Source organism: Scyliorhinus canicula, chromosome 4, assembly GCF_902713615.1.
Source record: "Scyliorhinus canicula chromosome 4, sScyCan1.1, whole genome shotgun sequence".
In the NCBI taxonomy this organism is placed as follows: Eukaryota; Metazoa; Chordata; class Chondrichthyes; order Carcharhiniformes; family Scyliorhinidae; genus Scyliorhinus; species Scyliorhinus canicula.
The window spans coordinates 183,468,788-183,493,091 of NC_052149.1; positions in this window are offsets into that span (position 1 = coordinate 183,468,788).

Sequence of the window (24,304 nt, forward strand, 5' to 3'; positions counted from 1 at the left end):
TTAAGAATGGGAGATGAGGAAACGGCTGAGGAACTGAACAGATTTTTTGGGTCGGTCTTCACAGTGGAAAATACAAATAATATGCCAGTGACTGATGGAAATGAGGCTCTGACAGGTGAAGACCTTGAGATGATTGTTATCACAAAGGAGGTAGTGATAGAACATAGAACAGTACAGCACAGAACAGGGCCTTCGGCCCTCGATGTTGTGCCGAGCAATGATCACCCTACTCAAGCCAAGGTATCCACCCTATACCAGTAACCCAACAACCCCCCCCCCTCCCCCATTAACCTTATTTTTTAGGACACTAAGGGCAATTTAGCATAGCCAATCCACCTAACCTGCACATCTTTGGACTGTGGGAGGAAACCGGAGCACCCGGAGGAAACCCACGCACACACGGGGAGGACGTGCAGACTCCGCACAGACAGTGACCCAGCCGGGAATCGAACCTGGGACCCTGGAGCTGTGAAGCATTTATGCCAACCACCATGCTACCGTGCTGCCCATGGGCAAGCTAATGGGACTAAAGGTAGACAAGTCTCCTGGACCTGATGGAATGCATCCCAGAGTGCTAAAAGATGGCTAGGGAAATTGCAAATGCACGAGTGATAATTTACCAAAACGTATTAGACTCTGGGGTGGTCCTGGCGGATTGGAAATTAGCAAACGTGACACCACTGTTTAAAAAAGGAGATAGGCAGAAAGCGGGTAATTATAGGCCAGCGAGCTTAACTTCAGTAGTCGGGAAGATGCTGGAATCTATCATCAAGGAAGAAATAGCGAGGCATCTGGATGAAAATTGTCCCATTGGGCAGACGCTGCATGGGTTCATAAAGGGCAGGTTGTGCCTAACTAATTTAGTGGAATTGTTTGAGGACATTACCAGAGCGGTAGATAGAGGGGAGCCAATGGATGTGGTATATCTGGATTTCCAGAAAACTTTTGACAAGGTGGCACACAAAAGGTCGCTGCATAAGATAAAGATGCACGGCATGAAGGGTAAAGTAGCAGCATGGATAACAGGAAAAGGGATTATTATTTAAATGATAAAATATTAAAACATGCTGCTGTGCAGAGAGACCTGGGTGTGCTAGTGTATGAGTCGCAAAAAGTTTGTTTACAGCTGCAGCAGGTGATTAAGAAGGCAGATGGAATTTTGTCCTTCATTGTTAGAGGGATGGAGTTGAAGACCAGGGAGGTTATGCTGCAATTGTATAAGGTGTTAATGAGGCCACACCTGGAGTATTGTGTTCTGTTTTGGTCTCCTTACCTGAGAAAGGACGTACAGGTGCTGGAGGGTGTGCAGAGGAGATTCACTAGGTTTGTCCCAGAGCTGAAGCGGTTGGATTATGAGGAGAGGTTGAATAAACTGGGACTGTACTCATTGGAATTTAGAAGGATGCGGGGAGATCTTATCGAAACATATAAAATTATGAAGGGAATAGATAGGATAGATGTGGGCAGGTTGTTTCCACTGGCGGGTGAAAGCAGAATTAGGGGACATAGCCTCATAATAAAGGGAAATAGATTTAGGACTGAGTTTAGGAAGAACCTCTTCACCCAAAGGGTTGTGAATCTATGGAATTCCTTGCCCAGTGAAGCAGTTGAGGCTCCTTCATTAATTGTTTTTAAGATAAAAATAGGTCATTTTTTGAAGAATAAAGGGATTAAGGGTTATGGTGTTCGGGCCGGAAAGTGGAGCTGAGCCCACAAAAGATCAGCCATGATTCATTGAATGGCGGAGCAGACTCGAGGGGCCAGATGGCCTACTCCTGCTCCTAGTTCTTAAGTTCTTATGTTCTTATGTTACAACTGTAATTTATTTCACTGCCCCGTCTGGATTACTCTCTAGCTTCTAGACAGGGGTCTTATTTCTGGATGGTCTGTGGGGGGAGGGGGGGGGGCATGGAGAGGAGGGGGTGGATCCCTCTATCAAGCGGGTTCCTGTGGAGGGGGGGGTCCTTAAGTTAGGGGGTCACTGATGGGGCCCTATTAAGAGAGTCCCTGTGGGGGTCTCCCTGTTAAGGGGGTCACTGGGGGGAGTCTCCCTGTTAATGGGCTCCCTGGGGGGGGGGGTCCCTCCCATTTAAGAGGATCTCTGTTGGGGCGGGTGGAGGGGTGGGTAGGATGTGCATTGTGGGGGGGGTAGCAGATCCTCGATGGGCTTTGGGGCCAATCCCTTGAAGGAGTTACCCCTTGGCCCACCACGGGGTCCCAAAGTCAGGTACACGTTTGGTGAGACCTATTGTAAACCCACCCAATTGGCTCCCGGTCCGGAGGACCAGAGAATCACGCAGCACTGGAGAATATTGTGCCCTGCCCGCTAAGTGGATGCAAATTGTACATTAAGACCCATTTGCATCTATTAGCATTCTCCCGCTGGCATGTGGGCACAAAGCCCGATCCCGCCGCCAGCGGAGGCCGGAGAATAGCAGTCAATTCAGCACCGGGCGCAAACCTCAATTTTGGCCAGATGCCTGATTCTCCGCCTGATCGCGATTTGCAATCCCAGCATTGAGGGGTGGAGAATTTAGCCCCTCATTTTCATATTTCTCTCCTCTGCCAGTAACATGAGGAGGTTCCTGTCCAGAAAGGTCAGGATCTTCATTCAAGTGTATTATTTTTTATTTATTTATAAATTTAGAGTACCCAAATCATTTGTTCCAATTAAGAGGAAATTTAGCGTGGCCAATCCACCTACCCTAAACATCTTTGGGTTGTGGGGGCAAACCCCACACAAACACGGGGAGAATGTGCAAACTTCACTCGGACAGTGACCCAGAGCTGGATCGAACCTGGGACCTTGGCATCATGAGACAACAATGCTACCCACTGTGCCACCGTGGTGCCCACATTTATGTATATTATAATAACATTAAATAGTTTCCCCTTCGTATTGTCCCTCCACATTTTGATTTTCCCCTCTCCGATGGAACATTATGTTGGTGAGGTTTACAACAGCTTTTTTTTTATAAACAGGACAGGGCAGTAGTCTGGCACTGCGCTGGCACTGTCTTGCTGGCATTGCTCCCAGGCACATTGGCACCCTGGTACTTCCTCCAGAAACCTGGCATGCCACCTGGTGCCCTGGACAGCTTACACACAGCCTCTGGCACTGCTCGAAGGGGTAGTGCCTGGGGGCAGTGGCAGGTGGCAGTGCCGAGGGTTCCCCTTGTCCGTGGGGGGGTGGGAGTCTCTGTAGCGGGGGGGGGGGGGGGGGGGGGCGGTGGAGGGGGTCTCAGTGGGGTGGAGAGGGGGTGCCCATGTGTGTGTTTGTGTGTGTAGGTATCTCCATGCGCATGGGAGAGACTGTTCCTGTTTTTTTAAATCAGTGATCATGGTGTCGATGGTCTGAGCCATGCCTCCATTTTCTTTTACACAGCATGCTGAACAACGTGGTGAGAAAAGCCGACTGTGCATGCGGTTTTCTTGCCTCCATCTGCACTTCCCTGCTGGCTGGAGAGAACCTCACATCACTTCCTTTGAGGAAGGTCGACAGAATTCAGTCCCAGTCAGGCAATTACAAGAGCAGCAGCGGGTTTTCTCTAGGATTAAGGACTCTTGTGATGGAAGAACTGCCCGTCCGAGAACTACTGGCCAACCAGAGGCCTACAACTCTACAGTTGTCCCTTGTGAGCAGCATCTGGCAATGCAACCACTAGAAGCATGGGATCAGGGAGTGGCACAGGCCACAGGCGAGTGAGGGCAGGAAAAGGGTCGTGGGATGGGCATCGTCGGAGCAGGGGCAAGGGTTCTGGCTCTCAATGGGCACCCCGCCCCTTCCTGATCCCAATGATCTCAAGTCCCACGATTGGGCATCGACTGCCTTTAAATGAAGGACCTGCCCGGGAGCCTGTAAGTAAACACGAGAGGGTCTAGATTCTCAGGTTCTCTGCAAATTGTGTCCCTCATCTGCCACTAATTGAATACCGGTTGTTTCAGGATGTGTTCCTGAAGTGGGTATTAACAACTCACTATGAGCCGTAATTGGCAGCCGGTCAGGATGGCCATCCAAGATCCTTCCCACCCTGGACTTCGTCGGGCACAGGTGGGAAGGCAGTGTGGTCCCCATTTGACAGCCTGGCACCTAATTAAATGATTTCCAAACCTGCTTTGTGGAGAGCATTAATGTTTGCCCTCTAAGTGGACCTCAATGTTCACATGGAATTGCGGATATAGCTGCTACAGTGTGAAGTGTTGGCTAGTGTAGACTTGAGAGATGAACAGACACTTCCAACACTGATGAAGGTTCAACTCAATTTTATTAACTACTTCTAACTAACACACAATGACTGTGGGTCTAAAGGATGCTAACTTAAACTAGAGACCTAAGCCTTGTCCGAACCAGTTGATTCTCTCAGCACGTGGTGTGAGTCTGTGCTGGGCTGGATGAGTTCTTGTTACACTCAGAGGCAGCACCCAGAATGGGCGGGAACCGTGGTGCCCTCTGCCTTTATAGTGTGTGTATTCTAACTGGTGATTGGCTGCGGTGTTTGTACATGTTGATTGGTCCCTGTGTGTGTCCATCAGTGTGTGTCTGCACCATGATATACTGGTGTATATTATGACACAGTGAGAGGTTTAACGGTAGGAACTCACAATGTTCTGCGTTTACCATCTATTGTATTCTACACTTGAAGAACTTAAGGGCAAGACAAATCTGGATTGCCCTATCATGCTGTTTGGATCATGGGAATATTGCAATAGGAGCAGATCTAGCGCCTGTCAAGGCTGATCCACCATCCATTGAGATCATGGTTGACCTGTGACCTAAGTTCAATTAACCATCTTTGCCCTATATCCCTTAACGTCTTTGGCTATACAAATACCTGTCAATCTCAGATTTAAGGTGACCATTTGATTCAGTAATAATTGCCACTTGTACAATATAGCTCGAAACGTCTACCACCTCTTGTTTGAAGAAATGTTTCCTAATTTCATTCCTGAAAGGCCTGACCCTATTCTTTTACTCAACCCTGGTCCAAATTCCCCAACTAGCAAAAATAGTTTTTCACAATCTGTTCTCCTTGGTATCTTGAAAACTTTGATTAAATCATGCCTTAACCTTCTAAATTCCAGAGATTAGTTTGTATAACTCTCCTCATAATTTAACCCTCAAAGTTTGGGTATTATTCTGATAAATCTACACCACGTTCGGTCCAGCCAGGTCTTTGTATAGCGACTTCTACCTCCTGTATTCACGCCTTTTTGATGTAAAGGCCAGTAGTCCAATAGTCTTTTTGATTATTTTTCTTCACCTACTCATGACATTTAAATGATTAGTGCACCTTGCAACAACGCCACGCCCCCCCCCCCCCCCCCCCCCCCCCCCCCACCCCCGCCAAGTCACATTGTTGCCTTGCAGCTGAACAAAACTGACTAAAATTGCAGCAGTTATCAAAGAAATGCATGCCTGGCCAATGGCAGATCTCCTACAGCTGTCTGAAATGAACTGATGGGATGTAAACTGAATGCAGTGACAACTTTCACAGCCAGAAACGTGTTCAGGATGTATATTTTTATGCAGAAGCATCTGTGAGGGTTAAATTGGAAAAACTCCAAAATTAGGCACTGAAATTAAGATGTGCGATTGATCTGCACCCATTCAAAATAATGCAGGATGAACATGCTGTTAAGTGACTGTGTCTCATAAAGACAGGTGGCATGGCTTAAATCAGCCCAGACCTCATAAAGGGAAAAAATATTTTAGGGGAACAATAACTGGCAGCACTGTCCTTTCGCTGCTTTGAGACTGTTCCCAAAAGGTAGCAGAGTTCTGTGAGCACCTTCTTTGTGAATCTATCTACGAGGTGGAGATGGTTAAGAGCTTCAAATTCCGAGGAGTGCACATCACCAAAAATCTGTCCTGGTCCCCTCACGTCGACACTACCACCAAGGAAGCACAACACCGCCTATACTCCCTCAGGAAACTAAGGAGATTTGGCATCTTCACATTAACTCTTACAACTTTTATAGATGCGCCATAGAAACCATCCTATCTGGCTGCATCACAGCCTGGTATGGCAACTGCTCGGCCCAAGACCGCAAGAAACCTCAGAGAGTCATGAACACAGCCCAGCCCATCACCCAAACCTGCCTCTCATCCATTGACTCCATCTACACCTCCCGCTGCCAGGGGAAAGCGAGCAACATAATCCAAGACCCCTCCCACTCGGTTTACTCACTCTTCCAAATTCTTCCAGCGGGCAGGAGATACAAAAGTCTGAGAACACGCATGAGCAGACTCAAAAACAGCTTCTTACCCGTTGTTACCAGTCTCCTAAAAGACCCTCTTATTGACTGACTTGATTAACACTACACCCCTGTGTGCTTCACCCGATGCCGGTGTTTATGTAGTTACATTGTGTACCTTGTGTTGTCCCATTATGTAGTTTCTTTTATTTTCTTTTAATTTCATGTAGTTAATGATCTGTTGAGCTGCTCGCAGAAAAATACTTTTCACTGTACCTCGGTACACGTGACAATAAACAAAATCCAAATCCAAATGATCCCTTTAAATAGTACTGGCGGGGTGCTTGGTGCTGTTGATACATGCTTAGCTGTGCTTGTTTAAGAGAGAGTACTATGCAGTAAGGTGCAAGTGACAGGTCTGGCCATCTTAGATGTCAATCAACCTCACAATCTGCCTGCTCTGCATGCTTCTAGCACATGTTCATGGCACCTGCACTAATGTGCTCAACAAGGTGATGTTTGACTTGATCTACACAAGAAGTGAATGGAAGTGGCGCAGCCACCATTTTGGTACTAAAACAATATGTGTAGCAACCAATCTATCTGTGCTATGGAGCTGGACATTCTGGCTAAAGTCTCTGGAGGAACTAAGAAGCTGGAAAGGAGAGTAGGTGCAACTAAAACTAACCACCAGTATATCTGATACTGATAAAAAAGGAACAAAGAAAAGGAAGCTGAGGAATAATGGTTCAAATTGAAGACCCAGGCAGGAGGATAGTGAGATATTTCTCTAACAAAGGTACAAAGTAAAGGAAGAAGTGTCACCAAGAGAAAAATTCAGCAGAAATAATTAAGAATTCAAATTATTTTAAGGCTCATGCAAGATTAAATTCTCTTATGAAATAGACTTCTCTTTTATATCTTCAATCCCTGTCCATATATTTTTGCAATGTAGTGATAAGGGCCCCAGGCTACTGTGACAGGAAAAAACCTGCTCTTACATTTGTACAGATAATAAATTATTTGAAAAAATGATAAACTGTTCAGTAGAAATCCCATTTGTTCTGTCAGTGCATGTGTTTTTACTCAGTACTTTTGGAAGCAGTTTAACTGGCAGTAAATTGAATGAACTGAGTCATGTATGCTTTCTAGGTGATAATGCAGAATTCAAAAGCTTGTAATCTGGTGCCAGTCTTTAGGTAGCTTTAATTACAAGAAATGTCATTCAGAAAATGTTATTTATCTTAAGACCGGAGGTTATTACAATTTTAAATTAAGATTGCCAATCAGCCATTGTGATGCCTTCTCAATCTTTAAGGAGACAAATTCATTTCCAAACTCTGATAAATAAAGACAATATAGATTCTGGGTGCAAGTACTGGCCTCGAATTTTCTTTGTTCCTCAACCGAAAAGTTGCAACTACCTGCTCCAATGCCTGTTCTGTCAATGTCACTTTACGACCTAACGTCTTGTCAATCTTATTACCATATGCTCGAACATAACCAGGGCAGGTTCGGGCACAGGACTCCTCGCAAAGTGGAGGCAAAAATATCACAGTGACGATAGAGAGTGCATGATAAGCAGCAGTGGTGTTGCTGCTAGACTAGTAATCCAGTGGCCCCATGTAATTCTTTGGGGGCCTGGGTTCAAATCCCACTAGAGCATGATGATGAAATTTAAATTTTAAAAAAGAATCTGGAATTAAAAGTTTCACGGGGCGGGATTCTCTGGCCATGCCTACTTGGCAACCGGAAATTCCTGCCCGTGGCAATCGTGCGGTGGGTGGGGTGGAAGAATTCAGCCCATAGTGATTTTCGGAAAATAAAACCCGTCTGATTCACTAATGCCCTTTCGGGAAGGAAAGTCTGCTGTCCTGATCTGGCCTACGTGTGACTCCAGATGCACGAAATAACCTCGGAAAGTCACTCGGTTCAAGGGGAAATAGGGGCGGACAATGAATGATGGCCCAGCCAGTGATGCTCATATCCCACAACTGAATTTCAAAAAAGAATATCAGCCATAAATGTTCTTTGTTAATTTATTTAAATTGGTGTGCTCCAGTGCCTCAAATCACTCCCTGCTGACATATGGTTGACTCCCAGTAGAGTTTCACATGAAATATGGGCTTCAGCCTTGTGGCGGGTGACTTGCAGGCACTCCTGGATCACACACAGGCCCCTTAGATTCCGAGCATCTCAGCCCTTACGTAAGGTTCGGTGACAGATCTAGACAAGGTGGGAGAGGTATATTCATTTCGTAACTTGAGGAAATTGAACATTAATTTATTTTAACTATATACAAAATTCTGTGTAAAGCAGCGCCTCGCTCCTAGTACATCCTTACTTGGGAGACTAGTCTGTCTAGGCTCTACTTTGGGACAGCTTTTATATCTGTGCAAAACCAGCCCCAGGTGTATGCCCTCCGCCCCCTATCTGCAAAGCTCGCACTCCACAAGTACCCTGGGAAGATCAACAACAGGTTTCCCGTGGTCCTCATGGGGGTTGTGACAATTCAGAACTCAGGACCGCTGAGCAGTGCAAAAGTAATTCAATGGCCTGACCAGAGCAAGGAAAGTAAGCCTCACCATGCTCCCCGTTTCTTCCTCAGTCACTATTGATACCAGGCTAAAGGCAGGATGGTAGAATACATTGATCAGTGACCTTGCAGTGAAAGCTGCCAGGAAGGTGGCAATCAGTTGCACCGTCAATTATTGCACGCAATCAAATGGCTGCAAGCTACATTTTTTACTCCTTTTGTCTTTTCAGGATAAGATGGTGCAAAATGCCAATAAGGTTGCGACACAAATGTATTTATTCTGAAGTTCAAGGCTGGATTGAAAAAAGGTTCCTGGTCCAGGTGAAAAATTGCAACATTTATTATGTCTCCATGGCCTTCGGCAAAATCTGATTTCAGACGGGTGAACTGTTCTTTTTTTAAATGTTTTTAAATTTAGAGTACCTAATTAATTATTTCCAATTAAAGGGCAATTTAGCGTGACCAATCCACCTAGCCTGCACATCTTTGGGTTGTGGGGGAGAAACCCACGCAAACACGGGGAGAATGTGCAAACGCCACACAGACAGTGACCCAGAGCCGGGATCGAACCTGGGATCTCGGCACCGTGAGGCAGCAGAGCTAACCCACTGCGCCACCTTGCTACCCCGAAGTGTTATTTTTGACCCGCAGACGCCAATGTGCCTTTTGCAACCACCTTGTATGGCTTTTTGTTTAAAAATGCAGAGACAGGGGTTTCACATTGGATCACTGACAAAGTGGTGTCTGTTTCCGCTCCTCATTGTGACATCAGGGGCTGGATTCTCCGCACCCCGATGCCGAAATCGCAGCCGGAGCCGGTGAAACCATTTCCCTGCTGGTTCCCTGATTCTGCGGGCCCTGAAAAGTGGCTTACACTGAGAGTGCACTGCACCGCACATCACCTATCTGCGGTCATTTCTGGAGAACCGCCCTGCCATTCTCCGCCCCCGACGGCGTGGATCTAACACGATCCTGCTGGTCAGGATACTAGCGTGGCAGCTGCGGCCTCAGTCAGCAGCCGCCCTGGTCGGGGGCAGGCTGATCGGAGGGCAGGAGGGGTGCGCGGCCAAACGGGGGCACTATGTTCAGGGTCCAGCTCCGCGGTCTGAGTCCGCCATGGAGATTGGCGCGGCCGCTGGAGGCCACCGCCGTGCGGATGTGCGGCCTCTGACCTGGACGTAAGGGGGAGCCCGTATCTGCAGCAAAAGCCACCTGCAGGGCTAGGAATATGTGGCCCTTTCACATCAGTTTTTCTGGCGTGAAAGTCCATAATTTTAACGACGGCCTGGGGACATAGTCCCTGAAATGGAGAATCCAGCCCCAGACCTTCAGTAATCCAGGTACCATACTTAAAGGGTGGCCCAACATTAAGCTGTAAGGGATCGGAAGCTTCCGGAGAGTCCAGGCCACCAAATGTATGCCCAGTGTTCATTCAGTGCTTGATCAAAGTCTCACCACATCCACCCACAGTATGTGATAGAATGCCCACAGGCTCGATCACTCAATTGCATCCTCTGCTCTCAGCACAAGCACTGACATTAGCATAACCTGCACTCCCAAGCTTAGTGGTTTGCTTAGACTATGAGGGTTAATGTTCAATGCTTATATAATGTAATGCTGTTCAGCGCACCACCTCAGTGAGTGATTCATGACCTTATGGTGCAAGAGGATCCTCTAATTTGTCCAGTCGCCCGATAGTTTTGCAGCTTCTTAACACTCAGTTAATCTAGGGGTTAACACTGCAATAGCAATCATTGTCACTCTCAGGAATTAATGTTGCTTGAGTGGGCATAATTTCCTCAGAAGCCTGACTCCATGCATAACAATGCAGCTGATATTGAACTATCTGTGCTGCAAAAGAATGCTGAATCTTGAAATGCTTGGCCAATTGCATGGATTAATTGGCACCTCCACCCCCCCAACCCCCACCTCCATACTTGTGCCCTTGCCCCAAGGTTCCCTTCTCCCTCTTGCCCTGGCATCACAAGCCAGCCACAAAGAAGCCGCTGTTGAGATTTGCCCCTGACCATTCTCTCTCCCCCCTCACAACACGACCCCTTCTCTGCCTCTCCAGTCTGACTTTGTGGAGCCGCTTCATTGCATTGGGATCCTTGTGAGGGTGGCACTAAGTTGTGTGCATTGAGTTCAGAGTTCCCCTCGAAGTCCAGGTCACCAAGTGCATGCCTTTCAAAAGAAAAAGTAAATCACAGTGTCCTGAAATAATGCTGATGTAGGATTTACTTTCGATGTAGGGGAATTACAAAGAACAAAGAACAATACAGCACAGGAACAAGCCCTTCAGCCCTCCAGGTCTGCGTCGACCATGGTACCTGCATAAACTAAAACCGTCTGCACTTATGGAGTCCGTATCATTCCATTCTCACCCGATTCATATATTTGTCCAGATGTCCCTTAAATGCCTTCTCGTGGTATTTTACGCTTTGGCAATGAATAGGACTGCTCTGATCGGTTGCAGAAAATCACAGCTTTAATCTTTGTACTGAACCCTCCTGCCAGGACTCTGGCTCCAAGGACAAGCATACAAAAGAGGTGAGCAGACCTAAACTCCTGTTCAATGATTAGGTTGTCCTCAATATTAAAGCATGGGCATTACAGACATAAATAAAATCCATACTATTTGTGGACTGATAGAAGAGGAATATTGGTAAAGGATCACGTAAATGGTTAGCGCACAGTCACTCAAGTTGAGGTGAACGGTGGTGGGGGGGGGGGGGGGGGGGGGGGGGGAGGTGGGCTGTTGGGGGTGCGAAAGGAAGGAAACCACCAAAAAAAAAACTGTCAGCCAACTGGTGGAGAAGATGAAAATGTATGTCCAGCATAAACTAGTGATTAACGCAGTAGTTTGTTTGCAATGTGATGCCTTAACAGAGCTGGAGATGCACCTGCAACAACTAGTCAAAGATAAGAGGAGAGGGCAGCGCAGTGGCGCAGTGGTTAGCATTGCTGCCTCACAGCGCCGAGGTCCCAGGTTCGATCCCGGCCCTGGGTCACTGTCCGTGTGGAGTTTGCACATTCTCCCTGGTGTTTGCGTGGGATTCGCCCCCACAACCCAAAGGTGAAATGAAAATTGCTTATTGTCAAGTAGGCTTCAAGTGAGGTTACTGAGAAAAGATGTGCAGGCTAGGTGGATTGACCATGCTAAATTGCCCCTTAATTGGCAAAAATGAATTGGGTACTCTAAATTTATTGAAAAGAAAGATAAGAGAAGGAGGAAGGTTGCCTGTAAGACAGCAGCACTGTTGACCCAGTTAGAAAAACCAACTCAGCTACAAGTGTTGGAATAGTTAGAAAATAACTATGGGTGCTTGTGCGGAGGCAGTGGTGCTGCGGAGTGAAGATGCATTACCGGTTTCTATGGTATACCTAGAAGCTGATATGTCTTTAAGGCTTACAAAATGTCATTAATGAAAGCCAAGAATTAGGATTTATGATCGAGGATAGAGGAGAATGTTGGACAAGCTATCCACTACTCATTCCACTGGCAGATATGATGAGAAAGAATCAGACTGTGCCAGGTGGGGAGCCGAGGCATGTTGCCTGCTGACAGATTAAAAACCATTTAAAGGAATGGTTTAAATCCCCCAAGAACATGGTACAGACTATCAGATTAAAAGGAGGAGGATTGCCAAACATCAGTCTTTTCACAACAGACAAAGGCTGTGGCAGAGTGCATAACAAGCTGAGGGTTAGACACTTGAGGTGCAACAAAAGGATTAGGAAAGAGATGATAACAGCTCCTGAACTGCTTTACACGGCATTTCTTTTGGATTGAAAATCTCTTAAAAATGTATCAATGTATTTCTGATTTCAGTGTCAGATCCACACTCAAAACAACTTGCGATAAAAATAGCAAAATTCACAAGGGTCAATTTGTACTTTAGAACAAAAGGCGGTGTCATTAGAACTATGGATGACTATAATTAGAAACACCCCAACAAGATGGGAAGATTGACAAGTTGGAGTAAAACAATGATAAATTGTTGGCTGCAGATAATGTAATGGAGGGACTAATGCAGGCTATATTGAATCACTGCAAAATGGGTATGAGTAGCAAACATCGTAAATTTAAATTTTCTTTAAGTGAAAAAGAATCAATTAGCTTTCAATGAACTACAGGTGGCATGGTGGCAGTGGTTAGCTCTGCTGCCTCAAAGTGCCAGGGACCCGCGTTCGATTCTGACCTCGGCTGACTGTCTGTGTGGAGTTTGCACATTCTCCCTGTGTCTGCGTGGGTTTCCTCCAGATGCTCCGGTTTCCTCCCACAGTCCAAATATGTGCAGGTTAGGTGGATTGGTCATGCTAAATTGTCCCTTAGTGTCCAAAGATGTTTCGGATAGGTTAAGGAGTTATTGGCATAGGATGGGGAAGTGGGCTTGGGTGGAGTGCTCTTTTAGAGAGTTGGTGCAGACTGATAGGCCGAATGGCTTCCTGCTCAACTGTAGGGATTTTATGACTATGATTAATAAGAATATTCCAGAATAATTTCCATCTTCGACCACGCAATGGTCCAGAAGCCTATCCCTACCCTACAGTGGATAATTCAGAACTGACAAATGCAACAATTCTAACCCTCTTGTAACAGATTCCGTTCCCGTCCCCTTACAATAGTTCTTGGACTTGGAATTATGAGACCATAATGCAGGCAACACAGATATTGGCTCAAGCTCAGACTTGTTTGTTTATTAAACTCACAAAATTTCCCCCTGTACAAATCCCTCGATGATTTGGCCATAATTAACAATACCTCACAATACAAAACCTCGATACAAGGCTAACTGAAATTTACAAAACGTCTCACAGCACAAAACCCTTTGTGAATATGCTGAAATTTACAACAACCCACAGGGCTGGTGAGAGCCAGTATTGACTGTAGGCCTGGATCTGGAGATGACTGGTCTCCATCTTTCATCTCCTGGCTGCAATATCTGCTCTCACATGTTATCCACCTTTTTGATGATTGATGTCACACTCTCACAGGCACAGACCCTGTTACCACCTCTTGGCTCTGCTTAGTTGACACTCCTGACCATCTGTGGCCGGGGGGGGGGGGGGGGGGGGGGGGGGGCAACAGTGTCCTCCAATGTTATCATCCCTGATGTTATCATCACATCTGGTCTTCACTTTTGGTGATCAGTAATGATTCCTGCCGGCGTTCTGTCACTCCGGCGGGTGGGAACATCTGACGTTCCTGGAATATTTAGCATTCAGCCTATTTTGAATATTTAAATACATTGAAATGTATGGTGATCAGGTTCACACCCTCACTGGGCGTGGATCTAATTATGACACGCATGCACACACACATACACATCCCAGTCTGAGATCTCCCTCCTGCAAATTCTGTTGTGCCCTCTCGCGAGAGGATGCCGGGGCATAACAGGACCAAAAAAACGCCCTGCAGAATGTCTGAGTATTTGAACAAATATAAGCTGGTCAGAGAGAGTCAAATCTCAGAGAGATTTGTAATGGGTAAATTATTTCCAGTGAACCGAGGTGAATTTTTAGAGGATATAACTAAACATAGGAGACTGCAAACAAAAACCAGAACACATGGAATTGAAGTCAACCAATTGGTATGGATCGGAATTCTGTTAGGAAGTTGGATACAGGGAGTAAAAGTAATGTTTACCTACTCAAATTCGTATAATGTGATCAGTAGTGTCTTCCAAGGCCAAAACTTATCACTTTTTATAAATTATTTGGATGAAAGAATAAATAACTGTATATCCACATTATCTGATGGCACTAAATGATATGGAAGGTTAAACAATGCAGACAGGAGCAGAAAGCTATAAACAGATATTGATAAAAGAATGGACAAAACTCTGGCAGATAAAGTATAATGTAAAACAATGTGAGATCATCTACTTTGTACCTAAGAATGTTAGATCAGTATCTTTTTTTTTTAATTGGCAAAAAGCTAGGAACTATTGACAAGCATTTAGGGGTCCAATTACAAAAATCATTGAAAGCTAATGGACAAGTACATGAAAAATGTGGAATGTTGGTCTTTACCTCAGGAGCAAAGGGGTTGAAGTTGCATTAAAATTGCAAAAGTCACTTTTAGGCCCATCCGGTGTGTTGCATTCAGTTCTAAGCATTACGTCATCAGAGATTTGCCAGGATATTGCCTGTACACAAATGTTTAAATCATTAAGACAAGTTGCATTGTCCGGACTGCAGTTCCCATGAACATAGAAGATTGGCGTTGATGTAATTGAGGTGTTTAACATGATTAATATGATTTGAAAGTGTTACGGCCCCAGTTGATGCGACTACTGGAGTGGAAGATGCTCGATAGAACCCTAATTCAAATGATCGTGGCAGGATTCTCCATCAGCCAGCGCCAAAATTGGGAAACGCGATTGTGTGGAGAATAGTTTCCGATGCTGAAATCGCTCCTGGCGCCGGTTTCTCGCCAAATTGCAATTCTCCGTTGCCTTGACAGCGGCATCAATGCGGTTCAGAACACACACAGTAAACACCGTTGGCATATCATTAGCGGACCCAACCCGGTATTCTCCCGCACCTCTGCGATTCTCCGCCTCCGTTGGGCCGAATTCCTGATGGTGTGGTTCACTTGTGCATTTAAAACCATGGAAGTGGCATTGTGGCCGATGAGGGAGAGAGGAAGTAGGACACAGAGAGGCGCAACAGTGGGCTGCAGGGCCAGACACTGGCTGGGCTGGCTGTGGTGGGGTGGTGCCCTGACAGGATCGGGGGGGGAGGGTGGGGGGGGGAGGAGAAACAGGGGAACAGGCCGCATGGCCGGAGTGACCCCCCCAAGTGTCAGGGGTGGAGTCCAGGCACTGACTGCCATTGCTGCTGCTTGCAAGGCAGCCATTTTGCTGCGCAACCCAATGACCACCCACCTTGGCCCCTGGTTCTGCAGAGTGCCACCGGTCGTATAGGTGCCCTCACCACCCACCCTGGCACCCACTCTCCATAGGAGGCCCTATGTGTCCAGTCAGCACAATGCATCAATTTCAATGTGGACTGAGCCCATCGAGATTCCCGGGTAGCTGGGTTCGCTGCCATCGACAGGATGCCCCAGGTCCAGGGTGTGATCGACGGGATGCATGTTGCCCTACGAGCAGCTGCAGATGACAGGATGCTCTACACAAACCGAAAGGTGTTCCACTCGTTGAACGTGCAGATGATATCTGACCATGAGCTGTGCATCGTGCACGTCTTCGCCCGTTACTCGGGCAGTGTTCACGACGCCTTCATCCTGGCACCCTCAACAATTCTTGACATGTTTGAGATGTTTCCCCAGCTGGGGGGTTGGCTCCTTTGCAACAGGGGTTATCCACTGCGGTCATGGTTGATTACACCTATCCATAGGCCACAGACCAATGCGGAGACCCGCTACAATAACACCCATGCAGAGACCAGGGGCATGATCTAGTGGTGCTTTGGCATCCTGAAGATGCGGTTCAGGTGCCTGGACGGCACTGGAGGCCCTCCAGTTTAATGCTGAGAGGCTCACCCGCATCGTGGCGGCCTCCTGCATCCTCCACAGCATCCTGCGCAGCAGAAGGGCAACATTCTGGGGGAGGAGGATGAAGGCCTGGCCTCGTCCAATGAGGAGGATGAGCGGGAAAGTGAGGATGGGCAGGACATTGGGGCCCAGGAAGTTACGGGAGGCTGCACAATGTGTGCAACAGGGCCAATGCGCATGGGCCGCCCTGATGGGGGGACTAATTAGGGGCACGGACCCCGCCAACCCCCTCCTGGACTCCCCTCAACCTGCAACCCTCACCGTGATGCATACCTGCCAGGCCCTGGGTTGGCAGTAACCCCGGGTTGGCAGTAACCCCGGGTTGGCAGTAACCCCAGGTCTGATCCATGGGACGGAGGATGATGACAATCGCTCTGCGATGAGCTCTGGTGCTCTGCATCGTATGACAACATCTGACGGCTGCCCACGGTAGCACTTTCAACTGTCCACTTGGGTGATCCCTGCATACGACTGGCCATTCCATCACACGGTCCTTTCGGGTCACTGGGTGATGGTGCTTGGGGGTGGGGAGGGTGGGGAGACAGGCCACCCATAACATCCACACATTCCATCCCTCCCCAACCCGCACCCCCTCTCTGGCCAGCCCAGACCAGCCCACCATTCACATCCATCTGACAGAGCACCTAGGTAGGTTGTAATAGTGTTAACCTCTGTTTAGTGTGCATAAATATTTACAGATACGTGTTCTAACCCCTATAACAAAAGTGTGACCTGCATCTGTGTCGACTTAACTGGTGTCTAACTTTCCGGCCTTCCAGGCCCTAATGTTACATCCAGGTGGATCCCCAAACAGTACATCAGGAGTGGAGGCGGCCTACTGTGATACCCGCCCTGTGACCATTGTCCCCATTGGCGGCCTCTTCTAGGGCGACTGAGCCTGGATGGGCCCAGCTGCTGCTCGGGTCTCCCAGGTGGTGTGGTGTCGCTCTCTTCTGCTTGCTGCCCATGTAATGCACCAGGGACAGGAGGGGAGCGTCCGAGGTGCTGCAGTGTTCTGGCACCTCCCCTGTTGGAGTAACTGTCATGGGCTCCATCACCTCCTCGGGGTGCCCGATGGCCCCACGGCTGCTTCATTGGACGGGGCTGCAAGTGGAACTATCTCCTGAGGCTCACCCGCTATCTGGTGCTGCCAGACCTGGAGGCCCGCTGTGACCTCGGCCAGGGTCTGGAAACCCGTGGCCTTGGAGCATAGGGAGTGGACCATCGCCATCTGGGACTGTGCCACATCACCCATTGACCGTACCATCACCTTCTGGGCTCGCGTCACATTAGCCAATGACTGCGCCATCTCCCTGTGAAACTGGGCCACCTCCCTTTGTGTCTGCACCACATCGGCAAGCACCTGGGCAATGCCACCGACGTTCTCAGTCATAGCCTGCTGTGATAAGGCCATGCTCAAGACTGCAATGTCCAGGGGACTGACACATGGCTTCCTGTGAGTCATCAACACTGTCCTGAGCCTTGGCCAGCGCCTGCACAGAATGCCCTAGGCCTTGGACATGTTGATCCATAGCCAAAACCTTCTCCCCCTCGATGCCTCCATCGCCGACTCCACCCATGCGGTTTTGGCCTAGGTGATACGCAAAGTTGGCACCACCACCTGCTCCAGGTCCCTGCAGATACTGGATGCTGCTGACAACCCCTCATGTAGTCCCTGGCTCAGCGACTACATCTCCACTGTAGATGGGACTGTCCGTTCCAGAAGCCAGAAACCTGTATGAAAGGCAACTAGTTCCTGGGGCCATGTCCACCCTCCGGCCGTCCGCCCCGTCTCGGGTGTTCCTACCTCCACTGGATGTACCGGAGCAGCTGTGTGGTGCCGACCAGAGGGTGTCCCAGATGCCCGAATCCTGCTCGGCTGGCGATTAACAGCACCACCCACAGCTGCAGACTGGCTGGAAGACCTGTCGAATTCTGACAGTACTTCCAGCCAGTCTGCAGCTGTGGATGGTGCTGTTAATCGCCAGCCGAGCAGGATTCTCCGGCATGCGATTATGAAAGCAAAATCCAGGGTGTCGGCCCTCTTCTCCATATGACGTTCTGGCTGGTCTGATACCCCGAAGACTGCCATTCTCGGGCACGGCTCTACCCTCACCCCCATAACCTTGGACATCGCCTTGAAGAAGGCTGTCCAGAACCCGGCAATCTTGGGGCAGGCCCAGAACATGTGGGCGTGGTTGGCCGGGTCCCTCTGGCACCGTTCACATATATTCTCCACCTCCGGGAAGAACCTGTTCATTGCGGTTCTGGTTAGCTGTGTTCTGGGCGCCACTTTAAACTGCATGATGCTTAGCCTTGCACAGGAGAAGGTGGAGTTGTCCCTACTTAGTGCTTCGCTCCAGAATCCCCAGCCCACTTCCGTCCTGAATTGTTCCTCCAATTTCTGCCTCTCTCCATCCAGTGGTGTCCATGCCCTTTCCAGGAGTCATCCACAGATGTCCCCACAGTTCCCACTCTCCTTACTGTCAGTGTTTATTAGATTCTCCAGTAAAGTGTCTCTCGGAGCCTTAGGGTGCCTCATCGTCTCCTTGCGGAGAACGTTTTTGAGTTGAAGGTGCTGGAATTCCTGTCCTGTTGTTAGTGTCTGTTCTTCTGTTGTTTTATCTACGGTTCCGGGTCTGTCCCCTGTGTACAAGTCCCTGACCACTAGCATTGCTCCGTCCTGTCTCCATTTTTTTTTAAAGAAGGCATCCAGCATGGCTGGTGGGAATTTCTGGTTGCCGCAGATGGAGGCCATGGGGGTCATCCCAGTTAAAACAAAGTGCTGCCTCATTTGGTTCCATGTCCTTAGTGTGCCTCCCACCACTTTGCAGGAGGACTCCTCCAGCCTCACCTATTCCACGTTAGGTTCTCATATGCATCCCCTCACCCTCTTGGCTGTGGCTGCCCAGTGGTAGTATTGCAGGTTTGGTCGGGCCAAGCCACCCTTGTTTTTACTACTTTTCAGTGTAGACTTGGGAATCCTTGGGTTCTTCCCCCACCCTCACACACAAACGCCATGATTATTTTGTCTATCCCTTGGAAAAAGGCATTGGTGATGAAGATCAGTATGGTTCTGAACAGGAAGAGGAACCTCGGCGGCATGGTCATCTGCACCCTCGCTGCCAGGGAAAACGGGAGTACAGTCCATATCTGTAGATCATTTTCAATTTCCTCCGACAGACTGGTCAAATTCCACTTGTGGATCCGTACCCCACCATGGGCAATATGGATTCCCAGGTAGTGGAATGTATTTTGGTCTACTTTGAATGGTAGACCCCCCCAGCTCTGTCCCTCCCTTGCTGGGGTTCACTGGGAATGTCTCGTTCTTGCCCAGGTTGAGTTTGTCGCCCGACCCCTTCCAGGAGCTTCATGATTAACGTCCATCATCTTAATGCACAGTACCCTGTTCTAGTTCCAGTTCTCTCTGTTCCTTTAACCTCTTACTTCCTGGAAACGTCTCTTCACTCACTAGTTCCCTTAACTAGCTGTTCTTTAGGTTTCTGACTTTTGCTTCCTTGCCCCTTGCTCCATTGTGTGGCTTTTGTTCCAGCAAAGCTACGAGAAACGTTCCCTCTCTCACCGTGAAGCTCCTTTTACTTCTGGCCGAACTGATGGAGCTTTTCTCTCTCTAGTTTCTTACTTCCATCTGCTATGAATTCACCGAAAATTAAACTCAAAAAACCTTCCTTCCCTAAAGGTGTCACTGGTTGCTAAGAAACAGTTCATTCTTTCCCCAATGCTCATATTTACATTTCAAACTGTAAATTCTCTTAACACAATAGAGACAACTTGAACTGGAACAAAAAATCCCCATATGTGCAAACATCTTTATTTATTATGAATCTAATTGGATTTCTACTCATTCGTACACAGAATTAAACTCACTTAAATCAATACCTTGGGGGCAGGTTCAGTGGCCTTGCCATGCCCGTGATCCAGGCACACATATTTAATTGATCCATCAGGCTCATTTCAATATGCAATCTCCCAATTCACCCGGGGCCTGGGATTCACCCACCTCAACTGGGCATCATTTGGGACTGGTACACAAAGTTGCGAACCAGTCGTCTTGGCATCTGGGAGGATCTCACTGGGGAGTTGAGGACCCGGGTGCTCAGGGACAGTGAAGGGTGGTACCCTGGCATGCCCCCTGGCACCTGGAAAGTTTGCACCACCAGCCTGGCAGTGCCAGGGTGCGCAGGTTGCACGACCAGAGTGCCAGGCTGGCAGTGCCAAGGTGCCAACATTCCAGGTTTCCCATGACAGGGGTCAGGTCCAGTTTGGGGCAGGGGGACTTGTCCCTAAGCGGTGGGGTGAGAGGAGGGGGGGTGATCAACGACCTCGGAAGAGGATGGTTGGGTGAAGTGGGGGGGTGGGGGGGGGAGGGGGGGTCTGAGCATGCCAGTGCAGGAAATGACTTAAAGAGAGGCCTCGACATGGATTTCCTCACCGTTTCAAACAAAAATGTCATAATGTGTTGAATAGCGGGATCTTTCTCAGCACTGCAGGAACCGAGAAACACCCGGCTAAATGTGCCATTCAGTGGACTTTAATTCAAGTCCGCTGAATCGTGTCCCTTATTCCTAATGTCCAACAATACAAACATCGATCACTTAATACTACCTCGATTTCCTGACAAGAGAAACCATTTTCTCTGGTGGGAGAATTCAAAACAGCATCTTAAAATTAGAGCCAGTTCATTCAGGATGATGTCAGAAAACACTTCTTGCACAAGGTTAATGAAAACAATCTGAACATCCAAGATAGCCAAAGTTGTAGTGTTGACGAAGAACATAAAGCTAGATATTTAAATCAAAACTAGTTTATTGTACACTACTTAAATTGGTTCACACACTCTACTGAGTAACAGTTAACAAAATAATAGTATTGAATCTATGATACAGTAATTAATTATCTCTATATGTAACCTACACTCTTAACTCAACTTCACGCTATCCTTCTACATCTACTTCTCCAACAGCCTCTCCCAGAATGCCTAGAGATGCAACATTTTATAAGACTACTCAGTCATGCCATCTAGTTTTGATGTACATGAACATCATCTTGTTAACTATTTACTCTCCTTAGATTATACATATCATTACACACATCACAAAAAATTTGCAGAGGCTAGCGGCCAATTGAAAATTTCAAGACTGAGGTGTGTTTAGACCAGGACACAAAAGTGGGTAATGGAGCCAACTTACCAATCAGCCATGATTTAACTGAATGGTGAAACAGACTCGGAAGGTTGAATTACACACTCCTGGTCATGTGTTCCTACATTTCTGTGAACAAATATGAAGAAAACTAGGATGAATTTAGAACGGTGATTGGATAATTCTCTTCTGGTACATGAGTTCAGTGTCCTGAATAATTTGGCTTGTTATCTGGCCATATCAAAGTTAGACATCATCATTAAATTCATTAACAGAAATAGAAGAAATGTTCAACTGGACTGTTAGTCAATTGGATGTCATGTTTGAATCTGGAATTTATTTGAAAGCTGATGTCATGTGAGAGTGCCTTTAAGAAATGGATGTTTTAGCAATGTACCATTAAGAAATGCAGTGATGTCAGAGTGTGGGTGGAGCTGGACTTTCAGCTCAGCCATTTTGAAGTTTTTAGTTTCAGTCTGAGAGAGCAGCTGAAAAGTGCGTGGCTGGTTTGCTGATAGCTGCATGAAGGAAAAGAGCTGGTCTGGTGATTTCTGCAACTCCAAAGACTATAAATATATTGAATGTAACCTGTTGTGCTCCTATTTGTGAAGGATTAAACTCTTTTGGAGGTTTAAAAGAACAGTTTGCAGGATTGGGTAGTGTTGCATTATTTTCGGGGTTATCTTTGAAGTAAGGGGTGTTAAGAGAGCCAATGTTTATTTTAAAAGGTTAAGTTAAGTTCATGGAATAAACATTGTTTTGTTTTAAAAACCACATGTCAATAATTGTAATACCACACCTAGGGAACAAGCCGTGTGCTTCAAAAGCAACAATCCATTAAAGGTTAAAGTTGGTTGGGCTCCATGACACATTTTGGGGTTCTGAAAACACCTCTCCCATAACACTGAGAACCACAATCCATTCTAAGTCATCTTGGAACAGCTTTAATTGGGTATTTTTAGATGACTGCCTCATTATAATCCACTATTTTGACTTACTCATACAAAGCATTGTCTTCTGATGCTGCAATAGTTCAATGGTTCTTGGCTAGTTATATCGTAATATATTTCACTTGCTTTTGTTCCTAAAATAGCAGAAAATCCACCTGACCCTGTCAAATGCCAACCTTGCTAAGACTAACGCTTTGTTGATCTGACCGATTGCCCCCAGCAGCAGAACAGTGCAAGGACAGAATCTGCATTTCAACAAGGTGGACTGATGTGTTTTAACAGTAGCATTTAGTTTCCCCATGAGGTGTGGGTGTTGAATGCCTCTGGCATAGTAAATAGTAAATGAAAAATGATCCTTATGTTGACATGTGCTCCCCTTTGCTGTCGACATTGCCACAGCGATATTACAGGATGGTTTCCCTTCACATCTCCGGTACACAACCTTTGCCTTTCCAGTTGAAGAGTTTGTCAAATTAAAGTTTCAAATAAATATGTACTCATAGAATTTACAGTGCAGAAGGAGACCATTCGGCCCATTGAGTCTGCACCGGCTCCTGGAAAGAGCATCCTACCCAAGGTTAACACCTCCACCCTATCCCCATAACCCAGTAACCCCACCCAACACTAAGGGAAATTTATCATGGCCAATCCACCTAACCTGCACATCTTTGGACTGTGGGAGGAAACCGGAGCACGCGGAGGAAACCCACGCACACACAGGGAGGAAGTGCAGACTTCGCACATACAGTGACCCAAGCCGGAATCGAACCTGGGACCCTAGAGCTGTGAAGCGATTGTGCTATCCACAATGCTACCGTGCTGTCCTACAGAATACTAGACAGAATACTAGGGTAAAGGAAATCAATCACTATTTAAAATACAAATGGAATTTGAGCAAAAAAAATCTGATTGTGATGCAATACGCATTTCCAATGCAACAAATCAAGGAAATTCAGGCTTAAGCCCAATATAATACACCCGAGTTTCCATGATTTTCCATCTGCATCTATCGATTTCTGTGCCTGAACACAGCACTGTTATTCATTAAGGTGGACTTTCATTGCATCGGTCCAACACAATAATAATAATCTTTATTATTGTCACAAGTAGGCTTACATTAACACTGCAATTAAGTTACTGTGAAACTCCCCCAGTCGACCCCTGTTCGGGTACACTGAGGGAGAATTCAGAATGTCCAATTCACCTAACAGCCCGCATTTCGGGACTTGTGGGAGGAAACCAGAGCACCCAGAGGAATCCCACGCAGATACTGCGAGAACATGCAGACACTGGGAGAACGTGCAGACTCCGCACAGACAGTGACCCAAGCCGGGAAACGAATCTGGGACCCTGGCACTGTGAAGCAACAGTGCTAACCACTGTGTGACCGTGCCGCCAATTACATGTTTAACAGTTAGCTAGCAGTTCATTAGCCCAGGAATATCAGTTTAGGTGATCAAGTCTCTGGATTGGGGCCTGAAACCATCAGCGGGATTCTCCGACCCCCCACCATATTCTTGTATTCTCTGGCGCCGGTTTTCAGGTGGGGGCGGGGTTCACGCCACGTCGGTCGGTGGCCGTTGGCAGTGGCCCCCCCCTTGGCAATTCTCCAGTCCAGGCGGCGTGGATTAGACATGGTCCCACACGACAGGACGTGGCAGGTAAGTCGGCTGGGGCAACCCTCAGGAGGCGCGGGGGGATCCGACCCCAGGGGGGCCCCCATGGTGGTCTGACCTGCGATCGGGATCCACCGATCTGCGGGCGGGCCTGTGCCATGGGGGCACTCCTTCTTTCCATACTGGCCCCTGTAGGGCCCCTCCATGGCTGGCGCGGAGAAGACAACCCCCTGCGCATGCGTCAGAATATGCCAGCCGGTCTGCGCATGCGCGGAACCACCCCGGCGGTTCCACGCATGCGCGTGATCACTCCGGTCCTCCGG